The 14,499-nt window shown below is 36.8% G+C and overlaps 1 long non-coding RNA gene across 1 annotated transcript in view; it reads right to left on the bottom strand.

Annotated features, from left to right (window-relative positions):
- LOC134737193 (uncharacterized) overlaps nucleotides 1-10,842 on the bottom strand; it is an 87,581-nt gene extending 76,739 nt beyond the window's left edge. The window contains exon 1 of the long non-coding RNA XR_010121837.1: nucleotides 10,696-10,842. This is a non-coding gene — a long non-coding RNA (uncharacterized lncRNA). The remainder of the gene's footprint in view (nucleotides 1-10,695) is intronic.
- Between the last annotated feature and the right edge of the window lie 3,657 nt (nucleotides 10,843-14,499).

Below are 14,499 nucleotides of genomic sequence, written 5' to 3'. Positions count from 1 at the left end.
CCCAGAGATACTCAGGTTCTCTCTCTCTCTTTTAGTCTCTCTCTCTCTCACTCTTTCTCTCTCTCTATGAATGTGTGTGTATATTACACAGTGAGGTGACAAACAGATAGAGACATGCTGCTTATATTTGTGCCTGATCATATGAAAATATTAAAATGTGGAAAGGAGAATTGATGTTGAGCATAAAACATAGGTAAAACAAAACCAAAAAGAATAGATATCATTCTTTCAGTAATAAAATTCATTGTTCTTCTAAACATTCCAAAAGTACTTTAAGGAAAAAGATCTGAATGCCTGTCTATCGGTCCATCTTTCTATCTCTCTACCTCCCTCCCTTTCTTTGATCACCTAAAAGACAGGAGCATGCCTGTAATATTTTCTCAAATAATTTATTTTTCATTTCTTTCATTTGAGTAGGAGGATTTTGCCTACAACTTGGTTTCAATTTCCCTACATTTTCTCCCACACATCACTTTTGTCAGAGTCATATTAGCCTTTCTCTTTTTGTTCCTGGAACATGCCAAATTATTTTTCACTTGCTCCTTTTACTGCCTGAAATGTACTTTTCTCAAAATTTCACAGGACTATTTCTCCCTATTCAGACACCAGCTCAAATGCCCATTACTATTCAATCTGAAGTCCAGTCAAAGATTCTGTCCCTAATATTATCTTAAAACAATCATCTTATAGATTTATTGCTTTTCTTGTTTGTCTCTTCCACAAGATGGAAAGCCCTATTTGAAAAGTTCTTTTCTGTCAATGGCACAATAGCATCCCCAAATATAGAAGAGTGACTGACACATTGGTGGTGCAAAGGTCCACATCTTTACATCTTCTCCGTAAGTGTTCAAGAAACAGAGAGGGAGAAAAAAAAGAGAAAAAAGGAGGGGCAGATGAAGGTCAAAGTATTATCTCATCACTGGCTGTAGTATAGTTTGAGAAACAAATAGGTCAACCAATTAACAAGATAATTAGGCTGACTCTCCCTGTCTCAGTCAATATCAGCTGGGTCAGGCCTGATGCAGAAAAATATACTGCCGGAGGATCAAATGAGAATTCATGACTTACAATGAAAAAAGAAGGAGCTATACTGAGACTGACCAGTTTATTCTTCTGGTATCAGATGAGATCACTCTGCTGTCCTAGAGGCTCACTATGTCAAGAGGTGGAGAGAAGCCAATAGGTACATTACCTGACCTCCTTTCACCTGGAAAGAAGTGTCTCAAGAGAGAAAGTAGTCCTATCTCCTAAATACGAATCAATAAATATTCTTTTTTTGTGAACTCATTACAAATGACAAAATGGAGATGCTGTGGGGTTAAAAGAGATTTTCCCCCAGATTTAAAGCAGGTGTCCTGTTTTCTAGTCCAGTATTTTCATACAACACTGTAATAAAGTATTTCTGAATTTGTAACTTATTGGTGGCCAGCAAAGGCCACAGGAACTAATAATGAGGCATCAATGAAAGAAAACAGATATGTCCTGAAATTGTAATAGGGGACATGAGACCAGTGTTTACATTCCAAGGACCCATCAGTTTGGGATCTAAGAGCCAGTTTCCTCTGCTCTTTGGCTGCTCATTTTCCGTGAGTCTCCACTACTAAAAGAAAACAAATAAACCGTGGACAGAAACTAATTTATCTATATTCAGTTAAACTATGACGCACTTACTTTTTTCCCCCTAAGAGAGTGCAATTAGTCCCCTTTGAAAATTTATTCCTGCTCCAAGAGAATAGCAGAACCTCTGAAAATGGATGTTGAAACCAAAAATGTTTTGAAGAAAGTCTCCTCACCCTTTCTTAACCATCTAGCATTTCAGTTTTCCCTGTTTAGGCCCAGCTTCCCCTTGTTTGGTCCCCGATGCCTCCCTAAGATAATTCCCTGCATGTCTTTGTTTTTTTCTAGTAGTAATTTTCTTCTTATTGTTCACAGAGGCACCTAGGCTAAGATCTAAGAATGTATAGAGTCAGCAGTGTACCCTAGAAGTCACCCTGGCTTTGGAGGACAAAGTTCTGATTTCTAGTTCTTCGTTTTATAACTCTGGGAAATTTGTTTCACTCTCTCTGGGCTTCAAGGCCCTTATTTTTAATTTGAAGTACTGGATTTCAGTTAGCAATAGAACACTTGGAACATTTTTTTCATCAAACTCTTAAATAAAAAGCAATAAAAATTTGCAACTTCTCTGTTTAAAGTAGAAAGAGGTTGTGAGGGAAAGGGCAAAAACCAAAGGAACTCCTTCTCAGGCCCTTAGATGTACAGGGAACAAGCCATTGAACTAAACAATGTCTAATATTCTTTGCATTTCTAATAAATCTGATTCTTTTTAGTGAAGTATAGTCTGTAGTTATCAGATAGATCTAAGTTTGAATTCAAGTATCTGTGTGACCCTTGGAAATTTACTTAACCTCCCTATGCAGATAGTTTCCTCTTTTGCAAACAGGGGATGTTAAAATACAATACTCTGTTTTTCAAACAAATGTTGGTAGAATACATTTTCTGAGACTTCCTTATCTCAACAATATCTTAGCATTTTTTCTGTATAAATCTTCCTCATCTTTGTAACTGCTCCAAACTATTCAAGAGCATTAATCAAACATAATTACCCTTTGCCTTTCTATTGAAATTTAGAATTTTACCATATTTTTTTCTATTGTAAATAATCTTGCAATGAATATCTGTATGTATATCTCCCTCCAGATGTAAAAGATATGTGGGTTATTCATACATGTTGTTCTTTAATTCTTCCCAAAGCTCCAAGTGTTAGACAGCAATATAATTTTCTATTTGAGAATTGGGACTCAAACTAAGTTTTTTTCAGACTTCTAGAATATACAACTTTAAAAGAGTTACACCTCTAATAGTGAAATAATCATACTGTGGTCCCTCACCCCCTGTAGTATTGGAGAAGACCAGATCTATGGCAGCCGTTTAGTGACTTTTTGGAAAACTTGCAAATTCCAATTGCAGGATGAATTTGAGTTCTGGAGTTTTAACAAGGACAGGCAAAACTTCAGCATTTGTGGTTGGGCATGATTGCTCATACCTGTAATCTCAACATTTTGGGAGAGTGAGGTGGGCAGATCACCTGAGGTCAGGAGTTCAAGATTAGCATGGGCAACACGGCGAAACCCAGTCTCTACTAAAAATACAAATATCAGCTGGGGGTGGTGGTGCATGCCTGTAATTCCAGCTCGTGGGGTTGAGGCAGGAGAATGGATTGAACCCCAGAAGTGCAGGTCGAAGTGAGCTGAGATTGGGCCACTGCACATGCCACATGCCTGGGCAACATTTTGAGAGCTAGCCATGTGTAGAAAGCTGAAACTGGATCCCTTCCTTACACCTTATACAAAAATTAATTCAAGATGGATTAAAGACTTACATGTTAGACCTAAAATCATAAAAACACTAGAAGAAAACCTAGGCAATACCATTCAGGACATAGGCATGGGCAAGAACTTCATATCTAAAACACCAAAAGCAATGGCAACAAAAGCCAAAATTGACAAATGGGATCTAATTAAACTAAAGACCTTCTGCACAGCAAAAGAAACCACCATCAGAGTGAATAGCCAACTGACAGAATGGGAGAAAATTTTTGCAACCTACTCATCTGAAAAAAGGCTAATATCCAGAATCTACAATGAACTCAAATAAATTAACAAGAAAAAAACAACCCCATCAAAAAGTGGGCGAAGGATATGAGCAGACACTTCTCAAAAGAAGACATTTATGGAGCCAAAAAAAACATGAAAAAATGCTCATCATCACTGGCCATCAGAGAAATGCAAATCAAAACCACAACGAGATACCATCTCACACCAGTTAGAATGGCCATCATTAAAAAGTCAGGAAACAACAGGTGCTGGAGAGGATGTGGAGAAATAGGAACACTTTTACACTGTTGGTGGGACTGTAAACTAGTTCAACCATTGTGGAAGTCAGTGTGGCGATTCCTCAGGGATCTAGAACTAGAAATACCATTTGACCCAGCCATCCCATTACTGAGTATATACCCAAAGGACTATAAATCATGCTGCTATAAAGACACATGCACACGTATGTTTATTGTGGCACTATTCACAATAGCGAAGACTTGGAACCAACCCAAATGTCCAACAATGATAGACTGGATTAAGAAAATGTGGCACATACACACCATGGAATACTATGCAGTCATAAAAAATGATGAGTTCATGTCCTTTGTAGGGACATGGATGAAACTGGAAACCATCATTCTCAGCCAACTATCCCAAGGACAAAAAACCAAACACCGCATGTTCTCACTCATAGGTGGGACTTGAACAATGAGAACACATGGACACAGGAAGGGGAACATCACACACCGGAGACTGTTGTGGGGTGGGGGGAGGGGGAAGGGATAGCATTAGGAGATATACCTAATGTTAAATGACGAGTTAATGGGTGCAGCACACCAACATGGCACATGTATACATATGTGACAAACCTGCATGTTGTGCACATGTACCCTAAAACTTAAAGTATAATAATAATAACAATAATAAGTTTCAACATATTAAAAAAAAAGTTTAGCATTTGTTTATCTATCCATTGTTGGAGGGGGAAAAAAGAAACCAACATCACCACCTGGAACAACTTCTGAGTTAAGAGATGGGCCAAACAATCTGAGTGTAATTTACTCAATTATTTTTAATTCCACATAAGGCACTGACCATTTGGCATTTGGCAAGAGAAGAAAAATTCATTCACATAACTCTTGGGAAATGTTAGGAATCTGAAGAACATTACAAACCACGAAGCCAGTATTCTGCATAGTTGAAATAATATACCTGCTAACTCAGTTTCTCACCCTGGATCCTACCAGCAACTGACACCAATTCTCTTACTATCAAAATTGCTGCAGTCACTTTTCAAGTGGTCTTCATCATGGAACTAGTCCTTTCCTAGACAAAGAGTACTGAAGCAACAATAAAGTTGAAGCTCAGAGCAAAAACCAAAACAAAACCACTCAAGCAAACAAACATGGCTCCAGTGCATACCCATCTCTAGTGGGGATCCTGACTCTCATCTATATGAACCTCAAATCTCCTTAAATATTATTTATAGCTTACTCTCTCATCCCTACTTTACTACTTATCATTTGATTTTATTCATACCCTCAAATAAGGAAAACAAATCTTATAGTCAATTATTTATCCAGCTTACACACATCCCATCATTTCCAACTTTTGCAAAGTTACCTTGTTGCATCCTTTCCTTCCATTTCACTTTACCCACCATTCTCTAAGATGTTGTTATCTCATGACTGGATAGTCAACATTAGTCTGTCATCAAACTTTATTTTAGTCTTCTCTTTTTGTAGAATATTCTAATAATCTAAATGAAATTCCTGGGATATATCATAATGTATATATTGTTATGAAGTCCTAAAACACCCTGCTGACTGCAATAAACAATCCTATTTACTTTCAAGTTCCTTTATTCTAGGACATAATTGGCTGTCTTTGTTCTCATATAAATCCTCAAAATGAGTCTAGCTTTCCTGTCTTTGGTCCACACTTTTTTATTTTATTCTCATTTTTTTTTTTTTTTTGTAAATCCAGAGCATCCCCTCATGTTAAATATAAAAAGAAATAACCCTCAAGCTTTGTATTGAGGAAAGTGATGGAAGAAAATACATAGTGAAGTTACAAAGTGCTTAACTTCAGAATAGTGCTGCAATAAACATGGGAGTGCAGATACCTCTTCAATATACTGATTTCCTTTCCTGTGGGTGTATACCTAGCAGTGGGATTGCTGACTTATATGGTAGCTCTATTTATCGTTTAATGAGGAGCTTCTAAACTGTTTTCCACAGTCATTGTACTAATTTACATTCCCACTAACAGTGAATGTACCCTAAAACTTAAAGTATAATAATAATAATAAAGAGGATTCCCTTTTCTAAACATCCTTGCCAACATTTGCTATTGCCCATGTTTTGGATAAAAGTTCTTTTAACTGCAGTGAGATGATCTCTTATTGTAGTTTTGATTTTCATTTATCTGATCATCAGTGATGTTGAGCACCTTTTCCTATACCTGTTTGCCATTTGTATGTTTTCTTTTGAGAAATGCCTATTCAGATATTTTACCTGTCTTTAACTCACAAGTTAAATTTTTTCCTCTAGAGTTGTTTGAGCTCTTTATGTGTTCTGGCTATCAATCCCTTGTCAGATGAATAGTTTGCATATATTTTCTCCCATTCTGTGGGTTGTCTCTTCACTTTGTTGATTGTTTCTTTTGCTGAGCAGAGCTTTTCAATTTGATGTTATTCTATCTATTTTTGCTTTGGTTGCCTGTGCTTGTGGGGTATTACTCAAGAAATCTTTTCCCAGAGCAATGTCCTGGGGAATTTCCCAAATGTTTCCTTTTTGTAGTTTCAGCCTGAGGTCTTAGATTTAAGTCTTTAATCCATTTCGAGTTTATTTTGTATATGGCAAGACATAGGTATCCAGTTTCATTCTTCTGCGTGTGGATATCATTTTCCCAGCACCATTTATTGAAGAGATTGTCCTTTCTCCAATATCTGAATAGACATTTCTCAAAATAGGACATATAAATGGCAAACAGGTATGAGAAAGTGCTCGACATCATTGATACAACAATCTGAGAAATGCAAATCAAAATTACAATGTGATATGATCTCACTACAGTTAAAATGGCTTGTATCCAAAAGACAGGCAATAATACATGCTGGTAAGGATATGGAGCAAAGGGAACCCTTATACACTGTTGATGAAAATGTAAATTAGTAAAACTACTAGGCAGAACACTTTTGAGCTTCCTCGAAAAACTAAAAAGAGCTACCCTACGATCCAGCAATCCCACTGCTGGGTATATATCCCCAAAAAAGGAAATCAGTATATCGAAGAGATATCTGCACTCCCATATTCATTGCAGCTCTGTACACAATAGCTAAGATTTGGAAGCAACCTAAGTGTCCATCAACAAATGAATGGACAAAGAAAATGTGGCACATATACACAATGGTGCACTATTTATCCATAAAATATTTGAGATACTGTTATTTACAAAAACATGGATGGAAATTCTGGCCATTATGTTAACTTAAATAAGCCAGGCACAGAAAGACAAACTTCACATGTTCTTACTGATTTGCGGGAACTAAAAATTAAAACAATTGAACTCATGAGGATCTGAGGACAATGGTTACCAGACGCTGGGAAAGGTAGTTGGAGGTTTACAGGGAAAGTGGGGATGGTTAACGGGTACAAAAAGTAGTTATATAGAATTAATACAATCTAGTATTTGAAAGCACAACAGTCAATAATAATTTAATTGTGAATTTCAAAATAACTGAAAGAGTATAATTGGATGGTTAGTAACACAAAATATAAATGCTTGAGGTGATGAATGCCACATTCACCCTGATATAATTATTACACATTGTATAACTGTATCAAAATATCTCATTTACTCCATAAATACATACACCTCCTATGAACCCACAAAAATCGAAAATAGAAATTTTTACAAAAGGAAAGAAAAAATGCTTATCTTGGGGAAAATGGGAGTATAGGTATCATTTTATATCATTTTTCTACTTTTCTCTACTGTTTACAGTTTTTAGTGGGAAAGCATTTCTTTTATAACACAGAAAAGAAAAAACAGCCATTTTCTTACTTTGCTATCTACTCTCTTCCATCTTAGTGTTGGAATTTTTAAAAATATTTGAACATGTTGCTGCACAGAATAAATAATCGTGTTTTCCCATTTGCTTTACAGTTAGATATGGCCATGTGACTTAGTTATGGCCAATGAGATGTAAAGGGAAATAGTATATACAATCTTGAGAAAGTTGGATCATTTGGAGCTAAAATGGGCTGGAAAAAAAGGGACCTTTTTCTTCTATCTTCCATCTTTCCTTGTCAAGTAATGATATTTTAGAATTCCCACAAACATTTTGGATTATGAAGTGAACTTGAAAATGGAAGCACTAAAGAGAGTGATGGAGCAGAATAATAGGAGCCTGGGGCCCTGAATCACAGCATGGAGCCTTCTTATCTGCTTTGGCTTATCTACCTCCAGACTTCTCTTTTTCCAGAGATGGAAAAAAATGTTGACCTTGTTTAGGTGATCATTGCTCTAGTTATTGCTTGTTGTATATGCAGAGAAGCCTAAACCTAACTAATGCAGGGAGGTAAAAAATAAATCTTCATAATGTTGTTAATAATTTAAAGCAATACAATTTATGATCACATAAATCAGCACACAAACGATTTACATAAGTTATTTGTAAGAAGAAAGAGCTAATTATTCAGTCCTGGGACTCCTAGCTTCCAATGTCAAATCCACCTTTCACAGAAGTATGAATTTACTGCATCTATTGAATCTCAGTGTCTTATTCAATATAATAGGGTGTGCAGTTCCCACACTGATCTCTATCTCCTGGCCTTCGTTCTCTTGTGTATTCCTCCCCTTGAGTACAGACTGAAATTATTGTTTCTATTCTGTTCTAATTTATATCTGCATTTGTATATGTAGAGAAGCCAAAATCTAAGAAATGAGCTTTTGTTAGGTTTAGGAATATACAACAAGCAACAACTACAGCAACAATCACCTAAGTAAGATCAACTTCTGATATTAGGTTATAAAAGACCATCATTTCCATCTTTCACTTGCTTGCTCTTTCTCTCTCGCTCTTTCTCTCTTTCCCTCCCTCCCTCATTCTCCTTGGCTCCGTTGCCATGAAGAAACCAGCTGCTATATCCTGAGCAGCCCTGTGGAGAAGCCCATACTTCATGGCTGAGATCTGAAGCTGTCAGTTCAGCAGCCAGTAAAAAAACTGAAGCCTAATAATCACGTGTGTGACCTTAGTGGATCCTTTGGACTCACTTAAGTCTTGATATGCCTGCAGCTCTCGCTAACAGCTTGTGTGAAACCTCATTAGAGACCTTGAGTCACAGAAATCCAGGCAAACCACTTCCAAATTTCTGACCACAGAAAATGTGAGAATATAAATCTTGGTTGTTTTCAGTCATTAAGTTTTGGAGTAATTTGTTATTCAGCAAAACGTAGTTTAATTTTATTACACAGAGGTATAAGTATCTCCTCATAGGTATTTATTTATTGAACCCAGGTATTCAAGGCGGCAGTGAGCCAAGATTGTACCACTACACTCCAGGCTGGACGACAGAGTGAGATCCTCCCTCTTAAAAAATACATATATAAAAAGAAAAAGAAACAAAAATGTTTTTATTAAAAATAATTAACAGAAAATTTTTTCTGGGAATTTTATCTCTCATTTGCAGAGCATACTCTTCTTTCCACTTTAATTTCTAGATAAAGACTACTAAAATGTCTTATTTATCTTTTTTGTAAGACTTATGTTAGTGTATTGTGGTCTTAATATAGAGTAGCATAACAAAAGTTGCTTCACTATGGGCCATGCTTTAGGTCAGAATTTTTAACCTCAACACTACTGACATTTTAGGCCAGAAAATTGGCTAATTATTTGTTGTAGGAGAGTTGTATGGTGGATTGTAGGATATTTAGCAGCAATGCTGGCGTTTACACACTAGATATCAACACCATCCCTCCCTCCAAGGTCTGACAACCAAAATTGTCTCCAGAAGTGGTCAAATGTTTCCAAGAGGAGCAGACAAAATTGCACCTGTTTAATGTTTTAATGTCCTGGATTATGGGCAAAAAGAGGGATTTTATTTGCAAGCAATAATTTGAACAGGGTTGAGTGATGTCCTTGGCAGATGGCACATCCTTCCTGCTGAACCTGTTAATGTCAGCCAGAGATGGACTATAACCTCCACAAAGGTAGCACTCACTGTTATGTCTGTGATTGTGCCATAGCTCCCACTCACTCTTTGAGGCAATCAATCATTGCTGATCATGGTCGTGGACAGTCTATATGTGTGTGTGTGTGTGTGTGTGTGTGTGTGTTGTGTGTATGTTTTTTTTTGTTGTTTGTTTGTTTGTTTTCCCCAGGGTCTCACAAAACTTTCTAATCTTTTGGGAACTGTTTCTAGTCTATAGTAGTGGAGTCAGATTTATCTGTTTTTATTTTCTTTCAAATGTATTCTTTCTAATATAAGCTTCTCCTTTTGGGGCTTAGCCATGAGTTAACAAGCTTGTACAAGCCAAAACCTTATGCTTTCAGGCTTAAATTCTCTCCAAAAAGTTAAAGAAGTTTGTTTTTATTTTTACTTCTGTTCTGTGCATATGATTTATCTCTCTGATCTATTTCAATGTGAATAGCAATGTAAAGTAAGTGGTAGTAGTTAACAGGGAAATAAATCCCCGGTAGTTAGGATATCAAAATATTCCCTCGCTACAAATTTAAATAGATTATTTCAAAGTATTGGAAAAAATATAATATTTCAGTATTGTACGTCTGTGAAACCTGAGTCACATTATTATGAAGCCATGACTCATAAGATTTAGTCTCTAAGGATGGTTGTTATTTTGCAGCATGATTTATAACCGAAAATTAATTAAAAGGAGATTCTATTCTTTTCTATGTTACAGAGACCACTACAGATGGTCCAAATCATTAACTGTCTAACAAATTTTCTAATATCTCCTTTTAATTTTCAAGCATGGAGAGAGATACATATCCCTTCCTCAATTTGGTTTAATAACTTCTTGTCCTTTTCCCCTCATTCTTTCTTACAGAATTTTTAAGAACCAAAGGGCTTACCTCCAAAAAGGGGCAACACTTTCCTATATGTTGTGAAGAAAAAGAAACAGCTTCAGCGAGATTGCCATCCTCTTTCGGTCCAGGTTGAAGGGAAAGGCTCAGCACATAAAAGCACTAGCAATCTGTGCTGAGTGCTGAGAGAACACCAGAAAGGAAGTTCTCCATCTGTGTAAGGGGAGGAGGGAAATGGGTGGGCCAGGAAAGCGTATATGGAGGACGTGGGGTCTTGAAAATGAAAAATGTGCCAGAAGGAGAAAAAAAGAGCTGAAAAAGTGTGATCTCGCACTTCTCTCTTCTCAATCTCTCTCTCTCTTTCTCTGAGACAGGATCTTACTCTGTCACCCAGGCGGGAGTGCAGTGGCATGATCATAGTTCACTGCAGCCTTGAACTTCTGGGCTCAAGTGATCCTCCTACCTCTCCCTTCTGAGTAGCTGGGAATACAGCTCCACACTACCACAGCGGGGTAATATTTATTTATTTATTTATTTCTGTAGAGATGGAGTCTCACTATGTTACCCTAGCTGGACTCTAAATCTTGGCCTCAAGCGATCCTGCTGCCTTGGACTCCCAAAGTACAGACTATAGGCATGAGCCACCACTCTTGACTTTTTGCTTCTCTTCACTCTTGTAACCCTGACTTATCTCCCATGCAACTATTATTTATGACAACTTGTGTTTGTGTGTGGTGTCTGAGTGTACACAGTCTCTTCCCTTACATTACACATTTCTTGAAGGTAAAATTGTGTATTACATTTACTTATTATTCCGAAGAAAGCAATTTAATAGATTGTAGATACTTAACAAAGGTTATTTTTTTGCCTGTTGCTGAACCTAATTCCTGTATGCAAAATGTGAATCACATGTGGCTACAGAGAGGTCTTCAAAATCTTCTGCCCATAGAAGGAAAGCACAGGAACTATAACTCACAAGATACTTCTTAACTCATGTGGAGCTTGGAATAGAAGTCTGGGGGAGGGAAATTCCACAAAAGATCACAGATGTATTATTTGCAGATTAGTCAACATATGGCATGTTTAACTGCAGCTCTGAAAAAACAAGACTAAAACGGATGGTTCATTTTTAAAGTCACAAGCTATCAAGGCTTCTAAACATCATTTGAAAATGCCAGTGTTGGCCCGGCACAGTGGCTCACGCCTGTAATCCCAGCACTTTGGGAGGCCGAGGTGGGTGGATCTCTTGAGGCCAGGAGTTCGAGACCTGCCTGGCAAACTTGGTGAAACCTCGTCTCTACTAAAAATACAAAAATTAGCTGGGCGTGGTGGCGGGTGCCTGTAATCCCAGCTACTTGGGAGGCTGAGGCAGGAGAATCTCTTGAACCTGGGAGGCAGGGGATGCAGTGAGCAGAGATGACACCATTGCACCATTGCACTCCATCCTGGACCACAAGAGTGAAACTCCATCTCAAAAAAAAAAAAAAAAAGAAAGAAAGAAAGAAAATGCCAGAGTTTTGTTGACTCGAACGAAATTACCTAAAGCATTTTTCACATTTTAAAAACGGAATTGGAAATTCCAAAGTAGTTGAAAGTTTGGAGGGGAAAAATGATTTTTTAAGGGGGTCGACTGCTCATTTCATCATAAAGTCACAATCTACTCCCCCTCTTTCTCCCACAGAAAAAAAAACCACAAGATATGAAATAAAACCATTTTAGTATTACACGAAATTTATAATCTTCCTCTTCATTCATCTTGAACAGTAAAAAGAAGCATGGAAATTTTAAAAATAAAAGATTAACACTAAATCCCAGGAAAACATTCGGAATTCACTTTTATTATTGAGATAATTTAATAATGAGGAGGTCTCCTTGCTCTAAATTAGATCATACATTGATCATTCATTTTAATCACAGAGAGACAGAAATTTTAGGACTCCATATGACAGAGTGGACAAAAGGTTTATGTGACTCCCACACCTTATGAATTGCAATGCCCACTTTATTTCCACTGATTACTGTTATAGGTTTTAAATCTCTACTTGAAGGTGGACAGCTTCAATTTTCTGGAAGATTAAGAACCTCACAGGTGCACTGCATTTGTGCATGGGAAGAACAGTTTGCCAAAGCCTCTCATCTGAGACTGGCAGGTTCTACTGCACTGCAATCCCATTGTTTGAACTATGACTCCATAATGAAATCCAATTACAGTTTCTTTTTTATAGTATTTTAAATCCCCATGGACTATCTCCCTAATATATTTATGGAGATATATGTACTAAAAGCACAAGACAGGCATAATTCTAACCAAAGGAAGAATATCACTCATCTTTCCTCAAGACAGACATGCATCTAGTTGTTCAAAAGTATAGACCAATGCTTTGGTTTAAGGACTGTTTTCATCTTTTATTTGTGTACTAATTTTCTTAAAGAAAAAATATATATCTTGCTGTTATGCACTGAATGTTGTGTCTCTTATAGAATTCATAGGTTGAAGACTTGACCTCCAGTGTGGCTGTGTTTGTAGATAGGGTCTCTAAGAATTAATTTAGGTTAAATAAGGTAATAAAGGTAGGACCTTGATCTGATAGAATTAGTGTCCCTATAAAAAGAGACACCAGGCTGGGCGTGGTGGCTCATGCCTGTAATCTCAGCACTCAGCACTTTGGAAGGTTGAGGCCGGTGGATCACGAGGTCAGGAGTTTGAGACCAGCCTGACCAACATGGTGAAACTCCGTCTGTATTAAAAACAGAAAAAAATTAGCCGGGCTTGGTGGCATGCACCTGTAATCCCAGCTACTCAGGAGGCTGAGGCAGGAGAATCTCTTGAACCTGAGAGGTGGAGGTTGCAGTGAACCGAAATCACACTACTGCACTCCAGCCTGGGTGACAGAGCGAGACTTCTTCTCAAAAAAAAAAAAAAAAAAAAAAGAAACAAGAGACCAGAGAGCTCTCTTATCATATGAGAAGAGATTGGCCATCTGCAAGCCAGGAAGAGAGCTCTCAACAAAAATCAGTGTCCAGATCTTGATCTGTGACTTCCAGCCTCCACAACTGTGAAAAGAAAATTCTGTTGCCTAAGCTACCCAGGCTGTGGTATTTGGTTATGGCAGCCTGAACAGACTAATACACTTGCTAATACCAAGTAACCTTAGGCTACTTAGAAAAGGCACAGTTAGGCTGATAACAATTAGAAACTACCTCTTCTGAATGTTAATTTTATATTTATTTTTTCTAGTATATAATTAAGTGCTATTACAGTATGGTTCTTAGTTTGTGTTATTCTTTGAAAGTAATTTTGGAAGAGAAAATGTAAGTCAGAGTATTGCAAAACCACAAATTTGAGTTTTTATCTGTAAAATTCTAAGAATTCACATAAATCTTAACATTATTTCCTGTTATCTGTAAGTTATCTGAAATTGTTATGTAAGTGACTTAAGACTGATTATATTTCTAATTTTTATTATAACCTACATTGTTTTATTTTTACTTTTTAAAAATTAGTATTTATTTGTTTTACTTGCTCTCATTACATCCCCATCTTTAGTTCATTGCATCTGCCATCTAGTGCCTTTAAAAACATTGTATTTGTATAATATTTGGCTATATCTTCCTGATACAGCAAGAGCTCTGGCCTATAGCAATTACATTCTCCCTGGATGCAACAATTTGATGAAAATTTTGTAAATAGATTGTATCAGGACTTTCCTCATTTACAACTTTATTAAAAAATAATCACAAAATATGCTGAATTTTGTCAAATTGTTGTTCTGAATCTGTTACATCAGGGGATTTTTGTATTTTAATCTCTAAATTTGGCAGATTACATGAATTAATTTTTGTAGTGTTAAA

The sequence above is a fragment of the Symphalangus syndactylus genome, chromosome 7, assembly GCF_028878055.3.
Source record: "Symphalangus syndactylus isolate Jambi chromosome 7, NHGRI_mSymSyn1-v2.1_pri, whole genome shotgun sequence".
Lineage (NCBI taxonomy): Eukaryota > Metazoa > Chordata > Mammalia > Primates > Hylobatidae > Symphalangus > Symphalangus syndactylus.
The sequence above is the reverse complement of the archived record's forward strand: the minus strand, read 5'-3'. Positions and strand labels throughout refer to the sequence as shown.